The sequence below is a fragment of the Cottoperca gobio genome, chromosome 12, assembly GCF_900634415.1.
Source record: "Cottoperca gobio chromosome 12, fCotGob3.1, whole genome shotgun sequence".
Classification (NCBI taxonomy): Eukaryota; Metazoa; Chordata; class Actinopteri; order Perciformes; family Bovichtidae; genus Cottoperca; species Cottoperca gobio.
In genome coordinates, this window is record NC_041366.1 from 3,029,502 (window position 1) to 3,056,994 (window position 27,493).

Below are 27,493 nucleotides of genomic sequence, written 5' to 3' on the forward strand. Positions count from 1 at the left end.
ACAGGATCCTGCCTGTTACCTGCTACCCATCTCACCCTCTGCCTCCACGAGCCGGATGTTCTCCGTCCTCCGTCCCCTTTCCCTGGAAACCCATTCAATAAACCTCCTACCTATTGCTCCAAGTTTGTGTCCTGCGTTTGGGTCCTTCCCTTGTTGCACACGTGACAAAGTCAGTAACAGCAGTGACATCCCTGGGTTTAATTCAATTCAGTTTAATTCAAGTAGCAGCCAAGAAACATGTTTTTATACGGCTGAAAGTTTTTAAGTTTTTCTCCAACAAACAAAAAATCAACATGAGGTAAAAATAGAGGATTACTTTCAGCGTTTCATTGGCTACATGATACACCAGTCAACGGAAGACTCGGCTGCTGCCGGCTCCGTCTGTAAACAAAAGACGAGGGCTGGCACTTCCTTATGAAGTTGACACTCATTGGCTCTTGATGGCTGTAGATAACGCATGGAAGCTCCTATGGGCTCAAATGAAGTGTCAATCGAAAGGTCAGAGTTTGGTATCCGTTTTACAAGCGTCTAAACAGCGCTGAATGTGCGAGATGTTATGTTTTTACCGAGTAATTTTAAACAAATTTTTTAAATGAAGAATTTTAAACAGCTGTTCATGGGCTTTTGACAATGTTCATGGTGGATATATTTTTTTACTGGAAACGTCTGCAATGACACAGGAGTGTGTTATTACTGATTACAGGATTATTATGAGACTTCATAGGTGAGTTGGCTCAAAGTTATGGTTTTGATTGTGAGTTTGCTTGCTAGTTTGAGATGCCTACTGTACTTGCTGTTATTGTGATCTCAAAACCATTTTGCTGACTAAATAGACGAGACTCTAATCTTTCGAACGATATGTGGCATTGTGTGGCACTGTAAACAACACAGGGCAAGATACAACCACTTTGAAAATGCCGTCCACCCGTTTTGTGGTTAATTAATTAATTAGCTTTTATTTTTGCCTTTAACATCTCACTTGCTATGGATACTTTCAGAGGGGGTGTTTTAAATGTGAAGGTAGTCAGAGTTTAAAAAAAAGAGCAGACATATATGAAACTGCTAAGATGAAACACATTCATGTATTTTCTTTACAAGAGACGCACAGCAACAGTTTTAATGAGATAGACTGGAGGAGAGAGTGGGAAGGGGAAGTAATTTTAAGCCACAACACTTCCTCTTCTCCAAGTCTTTTACTCCAGTCTCACTAGAGGTCGAGCATTTTATCGAGGGGAGGTTGCTTTTAGTCAAAGCACGGTTTGACCTTTTTACAGCTGTTTTTATAAATGTGTACGCTCCAACAATTGGTGCAGAGAGGAAGCTGTTTTTACAAAAAGTTAATGATGTTTTAAATGGCTGCGCCTCGGAGGATTTATTATTCTTGGGAGGGGATTTTAACTTAACTGAAAAGGCATCTTTAGATCGCAAACACGCAGAGCCACATCCAGTGTCCCAGAATGCTCTGAGACAGCTGGTCCACTCCCATGGCCTGGTGGATGTTTGGCGAAGGGTGCATTCAGATGCTAGACAATATACGTGGTCTCACCACAGAGATAATAGGATTTCCTTAAGCAGGTTGGATCGTATTTATTGTTTTAAACATAATTTTAATATTTCTAAACTGTGCAGCATCATTCCGGCTGGTTTTACAGATCATTCTTTGCTTTAATGTAATGTTTTTATTAGAAATATAATGCCAAAAAGTGCATATTGGCATTTTAACTTTTAAAAACATTTTTAGACAGAGGAAGGGTGATTTTAGCAGTAGACCATGGTAAGACTGAAATACAAATGCTGTGTCAACAGCACACCCTCACTGTCACACAGGACATCACCAGATCTATGAAAGACATGACGGGTGATATAGTGGAATTAGAAAGAATTAGTGAGTCCACAGTAGATGGAGGATATATTGAAATCCTCAAAGTAAAAAAAATGGCTTTGGCCGACCTGCTAGACGTTAAAGTACAGGGTGCACTGGTCCGGTCCTGGTTTAAAAACGCCACCGAGATGGATGCTCCCTCTAGCTTCTTCTTCAGCCTGGAGAAAAAGAACGGACAGAAGAGGGTAATCCACTCTCTTCTCTCAGACACAGGGCAAGAAATAACGGAACGAGCGGTGAGCTTTTATTCCTCCCTATACTATAAGTTAAGAGTGTGCTGAAGTTCAATGGTAGTCTGTGTACTCCTTTTAGAACCGGCCCGCCAGAGGGTCCAATCCGGCCCGCGGGATGATTTTGCAAAGTGTAAAGATTACAGAGAAGACATTAACTGCAATTGTTCAATGAAAGTAACTGTTTCCAATGTGTCCACTGGGGGTCGCACACAACACTGTCAAGCAAGCAAACTTTTGAACTGTTGAACTGCCGGTAAAAGAACTTCTGGAGCTGGCGGGTTCTGTCAACATTACACTCTGTGGCACCGTCATTACCCAAAATGTCTTTGTCAAAAAAGGAGAAAAGTGGACACGGAGTGTAGAGTTTTCCAAGAAAAATGGACCGTTTCCTATTTATTCACAGAGGTGAGTGGGAAAGCTGTGTGCTCGGTGTGTTCGCGGCAGGTTTCAGTGCTCAAATAATATAATATTCGGCGCCACTATGAGACTCATCATGGCGAAAAATACAACAGCTTGCAAGGACAACTGAGAAGAGAGAAGATAAATGAATTGTTAGCGGGTCTGAAGAAGCAGCAGTCTGTTTTTACCCATAGCCGAGATATTGGCGATGCAGCAGTGAAAGCTAGCTACCTTATTGCTAGCAAAATAGCATTAGCATCAAAGCCAGACTGTGAGGGTGAGTTCGTGAAAACATGCATGCTGAAGGCTGCAGAACTCGTGTGCCCTGAGAAGCGGCAGGCTTTTGCCAACATTAGCCTGACAAGAAACACTGGCAGATAGGATTTCAGATCTTTCGGCAGATTTGGACAGCCAAATGAAGCACAAAGTCAAGTTATTTGTTGCATTTTCGGTTGCAATTGATGAGAGCATGGACATTTCGGATGTTGCTCAACTGGCCATATTCATTCGCGGTGTTGATGAGAATTTGACCGTCACCGAGGAGTTCCTTGAGTTGGTGCCTATGACGGACATCACAACAGCAAATTACATTTTCAACGCTCTCGTTGGCGCGCTAGACCGGGTCGAAGTGGACTGGGAGAGAAAGCACAGGCTGCAAATGGAGGACATGGTTTTTGTACATTTCACTGTATTTTGCATCAGGAAGCATTGTGTTGCAAGTCGTTAAAAATGACTAAATGTGTTGTGCCTTTGTAGACACACTGTGATGTGCATGTTGTACACATGTGTAAATGATAAACTGAGGCATAATATTATTGAATTTGCACTTATTTTTCTTAAGAATTTTTAGGTTGTTCATAATGTTTTGTAAAAATATAATTAATTAAATGTGAATATTTTCAGAATGTACTTTTACTTTTTTGTACTAAAACAAAGGGGAACATTTGTTGTCGTTATTTACAGGTTATTATGATATGATTTTACTGGTCCGGCCCAAATTGGGCTGCATGTGACCCCTGAACTATCTTCTGAACGGGAATGCTCTATGCCAGGGGTATTCAACTAAAATTCTAAGAGGTCCAGTTAGAGAAAATTTCCACGAGCAAAGGTCCGGAGCATCATAATGTCTAACTTGCGTTATGAATTAGTGTTTTATATATTGAAGTAGCCTAGTAGCTGTATCAACGACTGCACGTCATCAACAACTGACTGCCAAATCTAATAAAGAAAGTACAATTTAAAAACATTACGACAATATTTATTCAGGTCCAGGTGACGCCTTCCCTTGGACCGCGGTCCGCCTGTTAGTGACCCCTGCGCTATGCGCTTTCCCTGGAACCTCTCCTCAGAAAAATAAACTCAAATTTGCAAGGTCTGTTTTTACCTGGTTTTAATGGCAACATTGTTTTATCGGCATACGCGGATTACATTATTGTTATGGTTATGGTTAGAAGCCATAGGGATGCAGACATTAAAAAAAATTGATATATTTTTGGGCTTTTCATGCCTTTATGATAGTGAAGTGCACGACATACAGCAAATGGGCACAGGTCGGACTCAAACCAGTGGCCGCTGTGGCAAGGACTCAGGCTTTGTATATGGGACGCCTGTGCTACTGGTTGAGCTATCGGGACTCCCAGGATGCAGACATTTTAATCAATATTGTGAATAGTCTTAGTGTAGCATCGGCAGCGATGGTGAATTGGAAGAAAAGTGAGGCCCTCGATGTCGATGAGTGGCGCGGCGGTTCTTCCCCAGAGCCTCACCTGGAGAACGGACGGTTTTAAATATCTTGGTGTGTTTTTAGGTAAAGAAAATATTGTTCAGAAGAACTGGAAGAACGTCACTGAAAAGATTGAGGGAAAGCTTTCCAAGTGGAAATGGTTGCTCCCTCAGATGTCTTTTTAAAGGTAGGGTTTTGGTTTTAAACAATCTTGTGGCATCCCAACTGTGGCACCGTCTGACCTGTGTAGAACCTTTATCAGGCATTTTAGCCAAAATACAGAAACAAATGGTGGATTTCTTTTGGGATGGTCTACACTGATGTGCCACAAGGGGTGCTGTTTTTATCCAGAGAGGAGGGGAGACAGGGCCTAGTCCACCTGGCCAGCCGAACAGCCACTTTTAGACTCGGTCCGGCTGATTTGGTGTGGAGAGACGTGGCCAGCTGTATCCTCAGACGCGTGAGTAACCTGAGGCTGGATACTGTTCTGTTTTTAACTGATTCTAAATTTTTAAAGTGAGTGGGCTGCCTCCGTTTTATCAGGGTGTTTTTAAGTCTTGGGCCCTTTGTAACCATAAAAGGTGCTCAAAGTCTAACTCTCTGCACTGGTTGTTGAAGGAGCCACTGATCCACGGCTGGACATCAGCAGCAGCGTCACACCTGGCCTGATGGTGGCTCTGTGCAGGCCCAGGACTCTGTGCCTGCAGCAGCTGGTAGATGCAGTGGGGCCGGCGATGAGTGATGCCCGGTTCCTGGGCTCTCTGCTGGGTCTGAATTATGTCCGGGTGGCTCAAAGGATCCTGCAGCTCTGGAGCCAGAGGCTCACTGGAGAAGAGAGGATCCTCCTCACTAAATACAGCCAGGGAGAGGCTGATCCAGACCCAGCGGACCCGTTTCCCTGGCAGGGGGAACTGACCGGACCCCTGCTCAAGGTCATTAATCCAGTACAAAAATACTTTCTATACTAACTATGTAAAAAGCATCTGCAGAAAAGGCCTATGCAGCAGACCCTCCACTGTGTGGAGCAACAGACTTGGTGGAGAAAGCGGACCGGGCCCACAGTGGAGGATTTTATATAAACCTCCCCTCAAAAAGTGGACTGCCAACCTTCAGTGGAGGATTTTACATGGAGCTATTGCCTCAAACACTTTTATTTCTATTATTAATCTAGCTGTTTTAACAAGTGTCTATTTTGTAATCTACGTGAGACTGTCGTTTTCATTGAGTGTAAGAGATTCACAAGTTTCTTCTCTCTTTTAACATTGGTTTTTAGTCTCTTTGATGTAGTTTTTACTGAGAATGTTTTTATCACGGGAGCTGCCTACAAAAAGGCAAACAAAGAAAAGTGGCAGCTCCTAAATTTCCTTTCAGTAGAAGCCAAAATGGCTATATACGTAAGCAGGAAGAACACAATAGAAAACAGAGAAGGGCAGGAGGCGAAAGCAGTGTGGCTTGTGGGGTTTTGAAGCCCAAAGGGCGCTGAGATTGTCTTTCAATTGAATCCAGTAAACTTCTAGTTGATCAAGATACTTATTTATTTAAAGTGATGATGACAGCAATGTCAAAAAATACCCTCAGCCGAGGACACTTTCACACACCAAGTCCACAGTCCGAATCAATAAAGAGCCAGTTAGCTGTCTGTTGGTACAAGTGAAAGTGGTACAAAAACATCATAAACATTTTGCTATATTCTCTACTGAAGGGTGTCGTCGTCCCTCATTGGTCCATGTTGGCGCGGTTATGCCCCTTGGTGGGCCGTCTTGTTGTGGCGAGATGGAGGTAGACCTGAAACTCTTTGAAGAGAACCTACAGTGCTTCATTCATAACTAATATAGTGCTCATTATACATTTGTGCAGAAATACATGTTGTGCAATAATACATTTTGATTGAGGTGGACGAGTACATGTGATAATCATTAAATGTGACACAATACAATCAGGAGTTTATTTACTTCATAGGCTCTATAACATCAGGGCCAGACTTTGGTTAGACTTCAGATTTTTTCAACAGTGATGATTTAGAGACTTTTAAACAACGTTGGTGTTTCAAAGATATGGTTTGTTTTATTGATAAAGATGAATTACACTTTGCATTATACATTTTAAAACAGAAATGGATTTTCTTTGCACTTTATTTGTAAACTCACTCACTCTCTCTCTCTCTTTCTCTCTCTCTCTCTCTCTCTCTCTCTCTCTCTCTCTCTCTCTCTCTCTCTCTCTCTCTCTCTCTGGTGTCCTCTGTCTCACCCGGCCCTCAGGGGTGCTGTCATACGATTAGTCAGTGACATGACAACCAATTAAGGACTAATTAATCAAGCTCCAGTTGATAGGTAATATCCTGAGCCACTCGGGGTGAAACTGTGTGTGTGAGTGTGTGTGTGTGAGAGAGTGTGAATGAGTTAAGGAGAGTAAAGGAGAGTAAAGGAGAGAAAGTGAGAGAGAAAGAGAGAAAAAGGGTTTGATTCACATCCTTGTATGGACAGAAACAGTGTTCCCATAATTTTTTTCAAGACATGACAAATCAACAGAATAAAATCAGCATCATTAGATCTGTAGCTTTACAGTCTATCGTGACATTTCACTGCTAATGTGACATTTATTTATTTCAGTGATTTAATTTGTCTTCTCACTTCACTGTTCAGGTGTTTTTTATGGACGCTGCACGAATATTTTATGTGTATGGATAAGAATACTATGTTTTTGAAAAATGACAGTATTTTTATGTATTCTTTTTATATATCCATCACTGTCGTCCTAAAGCCATAGACGTCACCAACTTCACCAACTGAGACGAGTCTATGGGTGAGTCAGGTGGCCAATACAAAACAATGGGCATCAGTGATTCGTTGTTAGGTACTGTACCAAATTCATTAATTCACCTTTCTGTCTGGATGCTGATTGGTCAGACCCTCGTAGAACAGAGGCTTAACAGGAAGTGATGCCACGGACTTCAGGTCTCTGTAGTGCAACACCTGTACCGCGGCTCATCTCTTTGCTCATGTATGGCCTGGACAGAGCAGACACACAGAACTCTTTTTTTTTAAATGGCATAGTACGTGAGTGCCTGTCCAAAGTAAGCTAGTTTAGCATCAGCAGCTACACAAAGCCTGCTCGCTAATTTTAAGAGCAAGAGGAGCCACTAAGCCAAGTGAGCGTCAAGCTAACTGCAAGGAGAACAACGAAGTAACCAGTTTCCTTCGGCCTGCACAATCTGCAAAACAGGACAGCTAAAGACTGCCAACCTCTGAAATCCTTCAACCTTTACTAGATATTGATATGGTAATTTTGTTTATAGTTATTAATTTAATTGTTAATCAGATTTTCTAAATCATAGTCTAGTGTGTATTATTAGACTATTTTACGAAACTACATTAACTGGAAATCATTTGTCCAAAGGTGGTGCCTCCTAGAGCTGACTTGATGTAAATTAAGTCATACTAATATTACTTATATAATAATTATATTAACTATAATAATACTTTTCCAATAATGATTCATTATTATATTTAATATAATAATGATAGTACTTATTTTTCAATAATTATTAATTCCTTCGGATAGTAATTTTAATACCCTTTTGTGCTAATGCACCCTATTTATGATGTTATGAATATTAATAGTTTATATTAATATCAATTATTATTAATATTTGTTTATAACAGGATTCTTTCAGAGCAGAACCCCAACTGCTTTGTTAGGGCAAAATAACACCCCAAATAGAAAGAAGTCAACATGAACATGATGTCTGAATAAAGTAATGAAGTGAAATGAAATGAATATTCAGTCTGATTATAAGGCTAAGAGTTATATCACTTCTGCTGTGATAGATTGTGCACTCTTTGTTGTAATAGATGGATGCAGTATTAATACATCAGTGAGCTGTACATTGACTGTATACAGTAGTGCTGCAGTGCAACACATGGAGCAGTAATCTGCCCTGCAGTGAAACTCTGTCGGCCCTCTAAAAATAAATGTGATCACTGTGGGGGGGCTCGGGGCCCTCGGGCCGGCCGAATGGAAGTATTGATGAGAGCAAAGGAAAGAGAAACACACACACACACACACACACACACACACACACACACACACACACACACACACACACACACACACACAGAAGCAGAGTGTTAGAGCCGCTGGCTAGAGGCCACAGTAAACCTATTGATCCATTGTTGTTTTCAGCCCATCTCTACACGCACACACACGCACACACACGCACACACACACACACACACACACACACACACACACGAGAGCTGCTATTATGGTGGGTTCTGTTTGTCTTGTTTTCTGTTTTTCCCTCCATCCATGCCTCCATTTTAACCTTTGTAATACTTGCTTTCACTTGGACAGAACACACTTTTAGACTTGTAAAACACAAACAAATAACAAAAAAACTCAAACATGTGGCAAACTCTTTGACTCTAAAACTCATTCTGTATAATTCTACTCTTCAGTCTAAGTCAGTGTTACTCATTGTGCGGCTCGCGAGCCTCCTGCGGCTCACCAAGCTTTAATTGGTGGCTCGCGTGGCAGTAGGCTAAATAAAGATAGATATGATTATGGAGTCAATACAGATATTTCATAAAAACAAGCAGGGCTATTACATATAACCCTTTAAAACACTGAAAGTGTCTGCTCTATTAGCCTACAAATAATTTATAATAATAATTTATATATATATATAAACCAGAAACAAGATATTTAAACTTGCTCGGCCGACACTGACTCACTGCGGAGTTGCCAGTTTTGGTGGTCTATCAGCACTACAATGGTGAATGTGCTCTTGGACGGGTAGATACATGGTGGGCTAGTATATAAATAAATAAACTTAAGCTCATTAAAAATATGTTAACATTAGCATGCTTATGAATATGGACATTTGCTAAAAAATAATTTATATCGCTAAATTGGAACATTTAAATTGGAGGATACTACGACAAACCTGGCACTTCATACTCGCGCTAGCTTGGCTCCGGTCGACTCGTTTCACCATTACATGCTAGTTAGCACGTGTTTCTACAGACGTAAAATGGATCGATTTCTTATTAAAGAGTTGCACACCAGGTGGACAGAAACAAAGCGTGACAAACGAGGGAAATTAAGATTTAGCTTTGGAGCATCAAACCACAGCGGAATCGAGCGGAAGATGCTGGAGATGGGGTTTGTGGACAGACAACAGGTGCTCCCGTTAAAAAAAGAAAGAAAAGTACGAGCCATACAAAACGAGTAAAGGAAATTTCAAGACAAGTGGACAGGAATTTTTATTTGTCCTCCACAAGTCGAACCCTTTGTGCTTGGTGTGCAAACAGACCCAGACATTTGGAGCCGCATTTCCAAACGACGAATCCAAAATTCAACAAAACTTACACACCTGGAAGATAAATGAGTAAAAACACAACTAATACATCTGAACGATTAACTGAGGCATCTTTTGAGATCGCATGGATTTTGGCTCGGGCAAAAAAACTTCTCAGACTAAAATATTGTGAAAGACTGATTTTGGCTACAGCAGAAATATTGTTTGCAGAGTTTCGACAACATCATCCCAGTATTAAGATAATCCTACTTTTATTGAATGCATTGGTTGGCTGCATTGCATATTGTATGTTCTGGGTGGGATGACAGATTAATAAACAGACGTGCTTTTCATACTTTGCGGTAAAAGTGGCTCTCCTATTGACTTTGTCCTATCAATGTGGCTCTCACCTAAAAAATTAGTGAAGACCACTAGTCTAAGCGAAAGTAAAGTATAATGACACTACGGCCGTTTGTTTTTTCATTATTCAAAAGATAATGAAGCCATTTCTGGATATATTTGTGCAGGCAACACCTAAGCCTTGAGCCTATTCCCAAGATTAAAAATGGAATTTCACGCTTAAATGTTGACCATATGTCTCAAGTGTCCCAATAAACTATTTCTCAGCAAAGCAGAAAGCAATATTTTCAATAGCTGTGTGACATTTAGCAGCTTGGTCAAATTGGCTTGTTGGAGCAGCTTCAGTGTTGAAGTAGATGTGTATCAGCTTGTGGAAATCAATGTTGTCTTGTCGGTCGATAAATAAACATCATACTTGTTAACAGAATATCAAAACAATGGATGCCAAAAACGGGAAACACATGTGTATTTGTGTGTGTGTGTGTGTGTGTGTTGCCCTCCTGTTGCGAAGTCAACCCTCATGCTCTATTTGCAGTGATTCCATCGCCCAGTTCCCATGCCCTCTCTCTCTGATAGGGAATTAGCTAGTTCACACACACACACACACACACACACACACACACACACACACACACACACACACACACACACACACACACACACACACACACAAATGTTCTGAACAGGAGCTTGAGCAGATAGGAGCAGACACTACTTCAAACTGCCGTACAGCCGTGTAGCTAGTTAGCCGTAAAATAAAATTAAGTTAAGATTATTATTATTAGTTTTCACATAAAACTGTTCGGATTGTTTGTAACACTATACGTACTTCTGTAAATTTCCCCGTTGTGGGATTAATAAAGGATAAAGGATTTTTGATTATGTTTCACTTTGACATTAGCGCAGAATTGGGGATGAGGACTTCGAGGTACACGAATACAATAAAGATCGGAACACAGCCCATACCTTTACCATAAACTCTGATATAGTAATGTATAGTCACGCTCAAACCTTTCACCCCACTAAACAATGCAGTTAGCTAATGATGTCAGGGATTATAACTTTTCTGTTTAGTGAGATAGTAAAATGACTAACATTACTATTACTATTACTACATTAACATTTTTATAATCAGGATCATCCTGAACAGGATTAGGTTATAAATGTCAGCAAACATTTAAAATGAGGAAATTGTCAATATGTTATGATATAAATTGTGATAACTTTCCCTTTAATTGTCTCCAAAACTGTACAGTAAAATAGCATCAAATATTATACGGGCATAGTCAGGGTCATCCTGAAAAGGAGAACATTGCAAATGTCAGCAAACCTCTAAAGGAAATTGCTTTCTTTCTTTAATTCATGAGTTAAAAATGAGGACATTTTCAACGTGTGGCAATATCATTTGAGCTGAATTTCCATGTACAGTAAATGTACAATTAAAATTGTATATAGTCCTAGTTGGAGACATTTTGAACAGAAATCCATCATGCTTTTTCAGAAAACCTGTTATAGAAACAGTTTTATTAAATTAAGCTTAAATTTTGCTGATCGTTTAATTTGGTTTATAAAATGTGTGTGTTCTTCCGTTTGTGTTCCTGTGCTGCCTTTGATCACATGCATACCTACTCTGAATCAGTCTCGTTGGTCTTCCCTGCTCCATTCCTGTTCCCGGTGTTTTCCCCCATGCTAATCGGCTCCCTGCCTCTTCCCCTGTTTAGTCGCCTCATTCCCTTCACCTGAGCTTCTCCACCCATCTGTTCACCTGCACTTCACCCCCTTGTTAGATTAGTTTGTATTTGAGTCATGTCTCTTTGTTCAGTCCTTGTTGGAACCTTGTGTGTCTGTTACATTAAGTTCTGTTTTGTCTTGCCTGCTCCTAACCTTAAATTAAAGTTGTTTGCTGTTAAAGTTCCTGTTGCCTGCAGTCTCCTGCATTTGGGTCCACCTGCTCCACTCTTGATGATAGAGGAGAGCCGCTAGTAAGGAGACGGTGGCACACCAGGAACCTACCGCTTAGCCTTGGCTGAGGAGCTCCTTACCTGGGTGGATTAAGTACTTCCTCAACACTCCTGATTCCAAGCCTAACCTGTCAGCTAGCCACCATCTTGCCTCCCAGTCTGCTATCCTCCAGCCTGTAAGCCTCCAGCTGACAACTCTGAGTCTCTGTTGCCCAGAAACTCTGATTTCCACTGTCTAGTCCAGGAGTATTCAACTAAATTTCTAAGAGGTCCAGTTAGAGAAGATTTCCGCAAGCAAAGGTCCGGATCATAATGTCTAACTTGCGTTATGAATTAGTGTGAGATATATTGAAGTAGTAGAACTAGTAGCTGTATCAACGTATGCACGTTATCAACAACTGACTGTCAAATCTAATAAAGAAAGTACAATTCAAAAACTTTTAGACAATATTTATTGTCACTTAACATTGAACTATACAGATATATATAATACTGTAGATATGTATAATGTTCTTCTCGGGCTGCATAACATTTAGAAAATAAATAAAATAGTTTTTGAAAAATTGTGCATCTTAAAATAAAGTGCTTAAAGTGTAAAGTGTAGCAGCAGCTTGAGTTTCCCTTTTTCTTTAACTGTTTCACATCTTGATTTAACTCTCAACCAATGTTAGAATAAATCAGTCTCAACACATCTTAACAATTGAACAGTTTAACCCAGACTAGCACATCCTGGGTTAAACTGTTCTCTGTGGCTGATGATGATGACAGGTGGCCTATTTGCTTTATTTTGTCACAAATCAAAATCATATTGGGCTCTGAGACTGCTTATTTTATGTGCCCTCAGTTCAGACTTGAGTGGGTATGTTTGGTCAAAAATGTTGAGCTTTGTCTCATAGTGGCGTTTCACATCACCACTTTAATGAGCACCACGGTCTCTGAGCATATGAAACACTGGTGTTGTGTTCCCAGTGGGAAGGATGAACATGAATGAGTCCATTCTGGGTTGAAAGCTCTGTTGACTTTTCTCTTCTTGGGGAGCGCCATGAGTAGTTATTGTTCTCTCCCTGTCTGCCGCTCACTCGTCTCTTCGTCTGTGTTTCTCTCCCTTTCTCCGTCTTCTCTCCCTGTATTGCTCACTCGTCTTTCCGTCCGACCCCTGGTCTAGTCCCTCAGCCTTCATCAAGCCTGTGCCAGTCCCTGTGTTGGCGGTCCAGCCGACACTTACTCCTTGTGTCCTGTTGGCGGTCCAGGTGACGCCTTCCCTTGCTGTGCTGAACAGACTCTTGGTCCCCCTGCCGAGCTGAATCAGACTCCGGTTCGCCCCTGCTGAGTTGAGGTGATGCCGACTTTGTCCCGCTGTGCTGCGGCGACCCCAACTTCATCCTGCATGGTTGTGTCTGTCTTGGTGGTCCTGCCAACATCGCCGGCTCCCCCCGTCTGGTCGGCCTCCTGCTAGACCTCTAGATGGGTCCTTGCCGAACTCCTGCAACGCTTTGCCTTTCTGGTCACCCTCCAGACAGGCAGGGGCGTCAGGCCGTCCGGCTCAGATACCATGTCAGTGGCCGTCTGCATGTACAGCTGCCCATTCTTCAGTTCCCTGGCAACTTCACCCTGATTTCGCTCTTTTATTTGAGTCCTAGTTTTCTGTTCAGTCCTTGTTGGATCCTTGTGTGTCTGTTACGTGAAGTTCTGTTTTGTATTGTCTGCTCCTAACCTTAAAAAAGTTTATTGCTGTTAGTTCCTGTTGCCTGCAGTATCCTGCATTTGGGTCCACCTGCTCCACTCTTCATGACAGACCAGACCTTGATCGGGTTTTCGCTAAACAACAACCCTCTTGAGCTCAGTGTTTTATGGTGCTGCTGTTGCGCTGCATGCTGATATCTTGTCTCTTTGTGCACCTGTCAGTGTTCTCTTTTCACGCTGCGACATTATCAGTGATACGTTTTTTAAATTTTTTTTATTAATTGCATTGGACATGTAATGTGAGTGTGTGAAAATTGCGTGAGTCTGACAGTTGACGCATGACCCTTTGATGTGCTCCCTGGCCTTGGAAGAGCCACTCTGTTACTACTGTAGGTGAGAAGCAAGTTAGCCACGCATGCTAATATTTGCAGTTAATTTCAGAGCAGATAAAAGCAGTGTTACACTTAATCCTTACACTTATGCTCTTGTGTTAATGTTGTGTTATGTTCAAACAGAAGTTGGGAAGAGCCCACTGACTTATACTGTTGAACTTGACTGTTTATAACACTTATCAGTAATTCACAAACAGACTATCATTGATGGCTATCACTTAGCTTAGTTCACAGCACACACTAATCTTGTACCCAGAAGTCCCTTCATCAACGCAACACAACTGCTGTCTGCAGTGATCCCTAGCGGTTAGAGTATCTGAGATATATCTAATCACATCCCAAGTTCTAACTCCTCAAAAGGCTGAAAGAGACAGACAAGTGTAAACACAGACATAAATACACCAACACACAGGAAACTGGTTTGATGGCTACGGTGTCATTCACATATTCATCCATCCAAATCACATGATTTATTCTATTTGTCTTTCTTTCTCTCCATCACAACTTTCTGTTTCTTTATTCATCTCTCTCTCTCTCTCTCTCTCTCTCTCTCTCTCTCTCTCTCTCTCTCTCTCTCTCTCTCTCTCTCTCTCTCTCTCTCTCTCTCTCTCTCTCTCTCTCTCTCTCTCTCTCTCTCTCTCTCTCTCTCTCTCTCTCTCTCTGTCTCTCACTCTTTTGCTTTACCAACTCCAGCCCCACCCCTCATCCATCCCTTACTCACACACACAAACTCTCTTACTTTAACATGGCCTCTGGTCTGTTCCCTACTCACAGGCCAATCAATAGACAGCATGTTGAGCCATATGCAGTCAGAGCTACTATGGATCCACGGCCTAATTGAATGGCAAAGTGTGTGTGTGTGTAGGTGTGTGTGTGCGTGTGTGTGTGTGTGTGTGTGTATGGGTTTATGTGCGCGTCTGTCAGTGTTAATTTTGTCACCTGATTTTGATTCAGTTTAAGTTAGTGGTAAAGACACTGTTTACTGTTCTCTCCGCTGCAGAGCTGCTGATCATTGAGAAGCTGGTTTCTCTCACTTGTTTACTAAGAGATTCTGACGGTTGACCATCAACTTTAAACCTGGAACTTAACAGTTCATTTTGATAGCAACACAAACAACTGTAAGTAACATTAACAGACCAGAGGCCTGAACTATGAAGCCAGTTCAACATACTCAGGATCTCTGTGTTATCTGGTTTATCTAACCTAACAACCGCGACCCCGCTAAGCGTTTCTACGATGCTGGTTATCAACTGGGAAAGTGAACGAGGGACAGCAGGTGACGTACTTGGCTTGGCAGCAGTGGTTGCAGAAGAACCAGCTTCCAGGTGTGTAATAACTTGCTGCATCTGGACTGCCAGGAGATTCACTTGAGTGGTGACAGCTGACCGGAATAATCCCTGGCGGTCGGCGAGGTCGGTCATCCCTTAGTTGATGGCGGACAGCTGTTTGGCATGGTGTGCTAGCCTAGCTTTCTGTGCTAACACATCGGCCTTGAGTTTACTTGAGTCGGCTGAGTCCATTTTCTGGCGTTCGTTCTGTTATGAACGTGACACAATAGGTGGGACTCAAAAGCAACAACTCAATACGAGGTTTCAAAAGTAAAAAGGTCTTTACTCAAGATCGTTATAAATTACAACAAAAAAATCACTCACTGAGGAAAAACATGGACAAAAGGAATTGCAAAAAACATGAACAAAACTAAACTTGATTTAGGCAATATTCTACAATAGTTTACGGATTCAAAAACACTGGCTCTCTTAGTGGTAAAACACAAGACGAACTGGCACAGGACAAAGGGAGACAAGGACTATACACACACACACACACACACACACACACACACACACACGCACACACACGCACACACACACACACACACACACACAGACACACACACACACACGAGGTAATGGGAAACAGGTGGCAACAATCAAACAGGCGGGAAACCTTACAGACAGGAAGTGCTCTGAAACGAGAGGGAAAGGTAATTACAAAATAAAACAGAAAGTGCAATCACAGACAGTGTATGACGAGACGAGAGATGAGTGACTGTAACTTAACAAGTGAACAATGAGACAAGACTAAACATAGACTCTAAACTAAACATGAAACATAACATAAATACATTAACACACATGACGGGATGTTACAGTCTCTCCTCTTGGTTCTAGACAGCAGCCTCGCTGCAGCGTTTTGAATGAGCTGAAGTCTCTCCGTTGTTGTTTTTGGGAGGCCGGTAAAGGTGAGGATGTCACCTTGTTTATGTGGGATTTAAAGCTTAGATCTGAGTCTATGATAACACCAAGACTTGTAGCTTCAGGTTTAATCAAAGGAGTAAGTTTCCCCATGTTATTCAGCATCATCTCTCTTTTTGTTACAGGACCTACTAGTAGGATTTCAGTTTTGTTCTCATTTAATTTTAAGAAATTATTGCTCATCCATTTATTTATTCCATTTATTTATAATTTGGTTCAGCAGAGATGTACAGCTGTGTGTCATCCACGTAGCTATGGGAGCACACATTGTGTTCTCTAATGATGTCCCCCAGTGGTAGTATGTATAGGGAGAACAGTAATGGACCGAGGCAGCTCCCTTGTGAAACTCTAAAGTGGGCATCATGCTTCTCGGACACATGATCTCCAATCCTGACAAAATACTTTCTCCCTTTGCTATATGTTCTGAACCAGTTTAATACAGTCAGAAAGACCAACCAATTTTTCTAGACGATTAATTAGGATGTCATGGTCGATTGTGTCAAATGCTGCACTTAGGTCTAGCAGGATAAGAATTGAGACCTTGTTTGTGTCAGAGTTTAGTCTGAGGTCACTAATTATTTTAATCAGAGCAGTTTCGGTACTGTGGCATACTCTGAAGCCTGATTGAAATTCCTCCAGGATGTTGTTTTCTTTAAGAAAGGAGTTTATTTGCACCGAGACTATTTTTTCTAGTATTTTGCTGATGAATGGAAGGTTAGATATTGGCCTGTAGTTGGTCAGCGTATTACTGTCTAGGTTAGGTTTCTTTAGCAAGGGTTTTATAACGGCTGTTTTTAAGACGTCTGGGAAGATTCCCGTTAGAAGAGACATGTTTATAATATTTAGGACATGACTTGAAATGCTGTCGAATATCCGCTTAAAGAATGCTGTAGGTATCGGGTCAACACAAGAGGTGGAGGAGTTACATTCCATCACAGTTTTATGAAGCTCAGTTAATGTGATGCAGGTGAATGTTCCCATGGTTACATCAAAATGTGTGCAGATGTTCTCTGTGTCTGCATCATAAGTGATGCTGGCTCTGATTGAAGTTATTTTATTATTGAGGAACAATGCGAGTTCTTCACACTTTGATGCAGAGGAATGCGGTGGTGTGGGGGCAGTTTTCAGTAGTTGGTTAATAGTCGAGAATAGTATTCTTGAATTTCCAACATTCTCTGTGATAATCTTAGAAAATTAATCCTTTATTGCCAGCTGCACACTTTACCATAGGCAGCCATGGATTCTTTGTAGATATCATAGTTAACTGTGAGCTTAGTTTTCCTCCATCTTCGTTCAGCTGCTCTACAAGTCCTCTTAGTCTGAGTAACATTGCTGTTGTTTAACCATGGGGAGATTCTGTCAGTGGATTTCTTTTTGACCTTTAATGGAGCAACACTATTCAGGGTAGATGACAAGGTGTTGTTTAGATTTTCAACCATGAGATTTAAGGAGCAGTCTGAGCATGGCTCAAATGATCTCATGGTGTTAGAGAATGTTTCCTCTGCTGTGTCATCTAGTATTCTTTTTTTGACCACTGTCTCTCTTTTGGTCTTTGTTAAGATTAGGTTAGCATCAAAAAACACACAGTGATGGTCAGATATTGGTAATTCGATTACTGAGACCTTATCGATGTCCAGCCTTGTCGTTATCACTAAGTCTAGTGTGTTACATGCTGATGAGTGGGTTCACTGATATTTTGTTTTAGATCGTAGCTGTCTAGTAACTTTTCAAGTTCAATAGTCTTGGGATCATTCTTCTTATTTACGTGAATATTTAGGTCTCCATGGAGGATTATTCTTTCACATCTAGTGATGCTGAGTGAAATCAGCTCTGTGAATTCCTGTAGAAATAGTGCTGAATATTTTGGTGGCCTGTACAATGTGATGATGAGCAAAGATAGTTCTGCTTTGATCTCAATAGCAAGATATTCAAATGATGTAAATTCACCCAAGTCAATGTCATTACATACAAGTGACGCTGATAAAATAGCGGTAATCCCTCCACCTTTCCTATTTTGACTGACTGCCTGATAGTATTTATAGTTTGGAGGACACGTCTCAGTCAGTGTTGCCACTCCAGTAATGTTGTTTAACCAGGTCTCAACTAGAAATATACAGTGCAAGTTCTTTTGAACTATCATATCATTTCAATTTCATCACAAGATTTGTTAGCCAGTGATCTGACATTCAGAAGAGCCACTTTCAGCTGCAGGGAGTCTGTGACAGGAGTCAAAGCCGGTCCTGGCTGTGCACTGATATATCTAAGATAACCAGACGCAGTGCATGCTGAGCGCTGATTATTTAGTCTGGTAGTAGTCAAGACAGGAACGGCATGACATATTAGAACAGTTTGGTGACCAGTTTGGGGGGGGGGTGATGTTCTTGAGTGTCCATGAGCAGGCTTTTATTATAAGCCGAGGGGGAGGTGCGGGGGATGTCTGGGAGGGGGGAGAAGAATGGGGGATGATGGTGGCGCATGATGGTTTAGAGCGGGGTTTTTTTGAGGCGTCAGTTTAAGACCACCTTTCACCAATTTGTTTATCCTGTTGTTAAAAAGGAGGAAGGGAGAGGAAGATGAGGAAGAGGGGGAGGGTGTCTCAATGCTACTCCAAAGAATTTCAACTTCATCCATGTCTGGCAGTGGAGTTGAGGGACTGGGGTCCTTGGTGTGCAGGCTTGTTGTGGCTGGTACTGCAGCAAGGTTACTCGCTCCAGTTGTTTCGACGTCATCATGGTGGTTATCTGGTAGTGTGGGGGATGGTGTCTCCTTGCATTTAGCCAAAGTCGGGTGGCTAATGCCGTGATCCATAATGGAAGCGAACTGTTTTTCTTCAGATCTGTTGAGAGAAAGTCCATTTCTTCTGAAAAGGCCTCTACGCTGCCAGAACAGATTGAACTTGTCAATAAAGTTCACTTTGTGCAGGGGACAGGCAACTGATAGCCACCTGCTGAGTCCCAAAATTCGGATAAAACGATTCACTCCTGACCTGGCTGGTGGGAATGGTGGGTTTCAATGTCTTTAGAGCCTACAACTTTTAGCAGTTCAGTAAAGTCACGTTTTAGTGTTTCCGTTTCTCCCCTTGAGATATCATTATTCCCCACCTTGTTCACATATTTGTGGACAGACAGCATTTCTGGATTTTTTTCTGTTATGTCACAGATCATTTCATCAGGGAAGCAGTATGTTTTGATATCTTTCTTACCGTTAATGTTAATGCCTGATACAGTAGAGTCGCCGATAATTAGCGTTGCTGGTTCAGTGATCTGTGGTCCTCTGTTCGGAGCACATCCTCGATCCACTGTTTGCTCAGTGATCCGCTGATCGTCCTCCTAGGCTTCTGCGGTCCTCTGTGTCTCGTTTTGCCCGAACGGCACGGGACTGACAGGCGAGCTGGGTCCTCCAGCGGCAATCCAGACTCGGTTTGTAGCGGTAGGAATCTGTTTTCCAGCTGTAGAGACATCAGTGGCGGCGGGGCATTCCTTGCAGTGTTCGCTGCTACAATCCACGGTTGTGTAGCGGGGGTTGATGTAAGCCGTTGCCGGCATGATGGCAGCGGAGGCCAGTCTCTTTCTGTCAAGTCGGGTTCTTCTAGTTTGTTAGGGGTTGCTTTAAGTCCTGCTCCACGCTTATTCCAGACGTGATTTACATGACTATTCTCCGGGACAAGTTGTAGCTTCACCTTTGGGGTCCATTGTATTGTTGTATCCTTCTCTTCCAGATGAAATATCTTTGCCTGAAGTACTGCAATCTTCTGTAGATGTCCACGGCAGTCCGTGCAGGGGGGCATATCCTTGAAAATTAAATTAATATTAGCAGAAAGATGTAAGCAGAGATAAGCAGGGGCAAGAGCTAGCAGAGAAGCTTCCGCACAGTAAGAAAGCAGGAAGTATATGATGAAAGAATACACCGGGAAGAGGCACTACAAGTCAAATAACGACTTATTTTCTGCCAGTTTTCCCGTGGGCTCAGAGGAACGGAGAAGGAAAGTACAGGGTCCGCTAGCATCATTTGAAGTGGTTTTGGTCGCTTTTGCACGGAACAAGAGAGAGCCACGATAGCATCCCTGCTTTTATCTCCTCTCCTTTCCTCCACGCTGTGTCTGACTGAATGTAGGTGTGTGCACACGTGTGTGTGTGTGTGTGTGTGTGTGTGTGTGTGTGTGTGTGTGTGCGTGTGTGTGTGTGTGTGTGTGTGTGTGTGTGTGTGTGTGTCGGGGGTGGAGCAGTGCCCATTGTGAAACAGCAGAGGAGAGGATGTGAATGCTCAAAGCAACGCAGTAAACACTGAAACGTGCACATAAGCTAGATAAATATAATTTAATAAAAGAGCACCTGTTCAATGTGAAAAGTGAGTTGTATGTTCCAAAATGTATCCAAGATATGTATGTTATTGTGAGTCTGATGGCTACTGTTTTACTATGGTCTATTTTAATTTATTATTTAATTCTATGCATATGGACTTGTTTTCAAAGCACCTTACGTATGTTATAACAGGGCTACTTACTGTTAACCTCTTAAGGCAGGGCGGACCGCGGTCCGAGTCCGGACACAGACACCGACCTATCCGGACCCGGACCTATAATCAATAAATTATTGAGGGATTTTCCATTTTGACTGGGCGCTTCTATTTTAACCGGCGAGTTATTGAGTTAAGCCATCCCACGTGATGCTACGCAGCCAATCAAATATGTGCATTCCAGGCGGCAAACATTGCGACTCTGAATACAGAGTGAGAGGCGAGAGGCAAGTGACAGATGGAAAGACGAGTTAGCGATACAGGGAGAGAAGACGATTAGCGATACAGGGAGAGAAGACGGAGAAAGGGAGAGAAACACAGACGAAGAGACGAGTGAGCGGCTACTCATGGAGGCTCTCCAAGAAGAGAAAAGTCAACAGAGCTTTCAACCCAGAATGGACAGACTCATTCATGTTCATCCTTCCAACTGGGAGCACAACACCAGTGTCTCATGCTCAGAGACCGTGGTGCACATTAAAAGTGGTGATGTGAAACGCCACTATAAGGCAAAGCACAACGTTTTTGACCAAACATACCCACTCAAGTCTGAACTGAGGGCACAGAAAATAAGCACTCAGAGCCCAATATGATTTTTGATTTGTGACAAAATAAAGCAAATAGGCCATCTGTCAGCATCAACAGCCACAGAGAACAGTTTAACCCAGGATGTGCTAGCCTGCGTTAAACTGTTCAATTGTTAAGATGTGTTGAGACTGATTTATTCTAACATTGGTTGAGAGTTAAATCAAGATGTGAAACAGTAAAAAAGAAAAGAAAAGGGAAACTCAAGCTGCTGCTACACTTTATTTAATTTTTCTAAAATTAAGCACTTTATGCAACATTTTTCAAAAGCTATTTTATTTATTTTCTAAATGTTATTTTTAAATGAAGCCCGAGAACAACATTATACAAATCTACAGTATTAATAATATCTGTATAGTTCAATGTTAAGTGACAATAAATATTGTCTAAATGTTTTAAAATTGTTCTTTCTTTATTAGATTTGACGTTGATATAGCTACTAGGCTACTTCAATATATATCACACTAATTCATAACGCAAGTTAGACATTATGATGCTCCGGACCTTTGCTCGTGGAAATTTTCTCTATCTGGACCTTTTAGAAATTTTGTTGAATACCCCTGTTTTAAGGGGTGGGGGACTTTACTCGAAAATACGAAAAATACCTACAAACGAAATACCCAAAGTAAATTGAAAGCTGATCTTCAACCATTTGCACCAGATGCATGATTTTGGTTTCATTCAAAAGATAACTCTCTTATTATTCTTGCAAAACATTGATTAATCACTCCTAGTGCTTCTGGCACTTAGTAATAGTGGTCTGAATATACTGAATTTTACACTCCACCTGAAGTTTGTTGTTGAAAAAGATGCCCGAAGATGTGTATAGCTGGTAGGTATGGACTGGAAAACACGATAAAAACATAGCACCAAGTGTTATGAAGTAAAACTTCCAATTTCAGATAAAAGGGATAAAAACTTAATTTATTAGACATATTTTTCTAAGACTGTACCAGGTTTACAGAAACTGTGCATGTGTACAAGTGTAAGATGTCTAAAGATCGAGCAGTTCATTGGCTACACAATAAAAACGTCACTGACTGGCACAGCTGTAGTGCCTCTTAACGGGTGGAAGGCCCGCCGGTTTTAATGTGATGAATACTGTTTTACTATATTCATCTTTTTTTCTACATTAGTGGACCACCACACCAAGAAAAGTCTATTCCAACACTGTGTGCAATTATCAATGCCTGTGCAATATTCACTTTTTGTTCACTTTTTTTATTCACTTTGTATATCTTTTGCTGTCAAATTGCTGTCAAGTGCAATATTCTCTTTTATAACTTTTGCAATTACAATGTCATGTGTGACTGTACTTATATATTATAAGTTATATTATGAATAATATTATATTACTGTTACTGTATTTCTATTCTATTTAATTGTGTACTCTCTTTGCTGTAACAATGTAAATTTCCCCGTCGTGGGAGAATTAAAGGATTTCTGATTCTGATTCTGACTCATACTATATGAAATAATAGAAACGAAAACTTTACAACTGTAAAAATGGATTACTATAATAATCCTTTATTAATGATTTATTTATAATTGACAAGCTTTTTCTGATGTCTTATTAGAAATGGAAAAATTCAAGACCCTTTATAAAATAACTTACTAACATTTTTAACTTACTAGAAAGAGACACATGAGCATTTATAAGATATAAAATTATTCTTATAAGCCATTCATTAGGGGTGACTTATCACAAAGTAACTAGTTTAGTAAAGTTATCTGCTGGAAAACTCAAATAGAAAAGATAAAAGAAGTTATAAACGTGTGACGAGACAACAGCATTCAAAGTTACACTCATTTATTCGGATCCCAAAAATGTATTTTATGCTAATTCTTGTGGACTGAAATGACTGAACTGATGACTGCAGACAATGATGAACTTTATTGAACAGTGCAAAGGATCAGAAGTAAACAATAAATAAAGTGCAAACTGGTCGTCTTTTCTGTCACACTCAGTCACACCCTGTCATACTCTGCCATACTCTGTCACACTCTGCCAGACTCTGTCACACAGAGTCACACAGAGCCACGCAGAGCCACGCAGAGCCACGCAGAGCCACATAGAGTCACACAGAGCCACACAGAGCCACACAGAGCCACACAGAGCCACACAGAGCCACACAGAAGTCACACAAAAGTCACACAAAAGTCACACAAAAGTCACACAGACACGATACATGGTTCACATCAACTCGTCAGCAGTGATACACTGAAGAAGAATTCTCTCACACACTCAGAGACTGTGTGCGAGAATTATTTTTATGACATCAGTAAATATTCTGGAATGGAATTGTGTCCATAGAATTCCATATGATGCAATACACTTTAAAACTACTATATGTTTTGCAAAGGGCGGGGCTTTGCTTCCGACACACACACACACACACACACACACACATACACACTGCACATACACTTACAGTCAGAAACAGAGCGGAGGAAAGGAGAGGAGGGAACTAAATAGAATCCGTGCCAAGCATCCCACGCACCACACGCATTCAGTGTTGCCAACTTGGCAACTTTCTCGCTAAATCTAGCGACTTTCCAAACCCTCTTGCCGACTTTTTTCTGTCAAAAGCTACTAGTGACAAATCTTTTTCTGGTGTTATTGGAGACTTTTCTGGTGTTTTGGAGACTCTGACTTATCGTTCTGCAGTTACTGTCCTCAACGAGCAGCGGGTGCTGCAGTGATTACATTTTTTTTTAACATAATATATATTTATAAATGAATATGTTATTAACATTTATATCAGGGCTGTCAATATATCAGATTTTCATTACATAACTATCGTGGCATAATTAATACAGGTAGATCAGCCTGTTGGTCCGGCCCTCCACAACAGTCCCAGTTTCTCATGAGGCCCTCTGCTAAAATTAATTGCCCACCCCTGTTCTAAACCATCCAAAAAATGTGTTGACACTAGAAACAAACCGAACCAAGTTTAGTTTGATCCGACCCGAGACCACCTCTTTTCGTCGGGTGGTGTGGAACTCAAAAGTCACAGTAGCTGTGAAAGGGCCCTAAGACTTTGCACTAAAACAAGGATAAGTCCATTTGTCAGTCGGTCATATTATCGTTAAGTTTCTATTCGTTGAAGAAAAATGTTATACATATCGTCATAGTTTCCGTTTTCGAAGGTTACTTTTTATTTAGTTTGATTTAGTATTTTTGGCACTTTGGTCTTAGTTTTCATTACCAAAATATACACTGCCGTTCGTGTGGAGTGTGTCTTTGTGTACACCACTCTTTAAAGTTACATCCATGTATGACTATTTTGCAATTAGAAAACTATGTTTAGGAGACTTTCGACATCTCAGCATTCATGCCGGGTCTCCAGCTCCGGAAACATTATGTGACGCTTTTTTGTTGGATATTACTCAAATACATACACAGGCCAGCCAACGTAGTCAAGCAATTTAAGATTAAATTAAGTTTTAAATTGAGGCACAAGTTAAGATTTAAATAAAGTTAAGTTAGAATTACAATTATGTGCATGTTATGTTTTAAGTGAAGTTTAACATTTGGCAGTTTTAAGTAGATATCGAAATTAAGTGTTGTGATACAACGAGTCAAATATTTAAGTTAAGTCGGTTTAGGTTGAATTGGTAGGTTAAGAAAGTAACTTACATCCAGTTAACAGCTTAGCTAAGATTAATCCTGGGACACTGTGTCATTGAACCAAGGAGCACCAAAGAATGGTAATAATAAAAATGTGATTTTTCTATCTCTGTGATGCCAGTTTTGCAGTACATCTAATAAAATTGAATTGTTACATACATGTTAAAGTTAATGTTAAATATTACACATAATGGCACAGGTTAACTGTCAGAGACAAACTCCAGTAATGAGTTTTTGTCTGCCCAATGTGTCGCTGCAGAAATGGACTGTCCAAAGCAAGGTGACCTTCAGCGTCAGACAGGGTGGGACACATGATGATGATGTCACAGAGATGTCATCCGTCAGGAAGGTAATTGTGTAGTGACGTTTATAATAACTGCAGCTCATCGAGGAATATCGCTTGTTCTGGACTGACCCACAATCTTTCACAGGGAGAGAGACAGACAGGCTCGGAACAAAATACTGGGAAAATAAAAACAGAAATGAAGAGAAAAAGTGACACAGTGACACAAAAACTAAAAGACGCACAGAGGAAGAGGAAACGGACTGGAAAAGGCAAATGACAAACAAGGAGACAGGTACAGAGAAAGACAAACACAGTAAAAGATGTACAGGTACAGAGAAAGTATGAGACCAACAGGTACAGAGTGACAGAAAATAATAAGGGTACCACTTTCTAGTACAACGTGGGTTCTCAAATTGTAACTTGTGGCTTTATTAGTATTTTGACGTATAGATAATTCATTATTAACAATAACTCTTGGGTTTTCCTAAGTAGCCTACAATCAGATACAATTCCATCGACTGGTTGTCTCGTTTCACCATTTTCTTTTTGGGGAAGCATTTACAACGATAAACTTTTCACAAACTGGCAACCCAAAATAACTTCTTCTTCTTCTTAAGCCCTATTCGCTCAGTAAGTATAACCTGGCGACCTCTAGGAAGACTCTCAATTTGTAAATTAAAAATTCCACAACAAATTACGTACCATATTTCACCAAAAATGTGATAATATTTGTAACAATCTTTTTGAGCTCATCTCGCTACTCAGCATGGAGACACATTCACACGGGCACCAGAGAAAGAGCTCTTTATGAATATTATATACACATAAATGAGCCTATAAAATATTATATTTATAATTTAATATAAGCAGATGTTAAGCAGAGCCTTGACATTATATTTATACATTATATATTTATTATTATTATGAAATTACATGATGTCCCCTGGTAATACTAGTCTGTGTGAATAGGGCTTTAGTGTCTTTTAGCCACACCTTTAATAAGTACAGCATATAAACATCGCCTGGCCTGTGCTGGATCTACTTTGGCCAGATCTCATCGTGCCAAGACTGAAAGTACCTTGTGAGTGGATATAAATGGCAATTTACTTAAAACAGACTCTGCCTATACATTTACACACAGTGTTTGTGGTTAGAGAGAGCAAGAGAAGAAGAGAATCCAGGGAGGGAACGAAATGGCCCGTCAAACCTGTTAAGTCCACTACTCTCTGTAATGACCGTCGCTGTGTTTTAATGCAGCCAAATTCACCATATAATTGTTCTTATTTACATTTGTATTTATTTCTATTGTCAAACAACGGAGCGAGTGTGATATTTGATCCCAGCTCATAAATCATTACCAAGCTGCTGAGTTGTAGATAAAATTGTTATTTTACATCACATCATTGTCAGACGAATTACACAAAAATACCGGTTAATGAGGGAGACTACACTGATATTTAAAACGAGTGATGACAGAAAAGGTTAGAAGCAAGACAAGCTTAGAGAGTAACGGAATACATGGAATGCTTCAAATTCAAGGCTTCAGGGTTAGGGTTAGTTAATTTGATCTCATTTGTAAGGGTGTTGCTGGCGCTCCAAGTTGAAATCCAGCTACACTTGACAAATGATTCGAGTCCTTGGATGATGACAGTATTTTCACAGCTGAAAGACATTATTTGCACTGTACTACACACTGTGATGTTGTTTCTCTCTATTACATAAATACAAAGTAATGGTGAAACTTCAGCATTTTTGTTTTCTGTCGCCTTTATATGCATACCAATAATAATACCAATATTATCCAAAATGAACAGGTTACATTAAAATGAAGGTGAAACAACTCAAAATTAACTTACAAATATGGCTGCTTACTCATCACAAATCAATATGGACACTACAGTAAGAAAAGCAGAAAGACAGATACAGATACAGTTCCAGACAGATAGATACAGAGACTCAGGAAATAAAGAAAAAAGTACAGACGGGTCGAGGCAGACACACTATCAGACAGACAGGTAGAGAGTCTCCTCATTTATCTGTCCTCCTTCGTTTCCCTCCTCACAGATCAGCAGCAGGACGAGACACAAACTTATGATTTGCCCTCTACATTGAGGCTCAATAACTCACCCCCATGCCTGCCGCTTCCTGTCACCGCATGAAGACCTGAGCCGGTTTCGAGGTGAAATACGACTGCCTGGGCCGTCCCCGCGGCCCTCTCCAAAACAACGTTAGGCTGGAGAAATGGCAGGAGGAGGCGCAGGGTTAATAGAGCGTTCCTCCTCTTTTAATTGA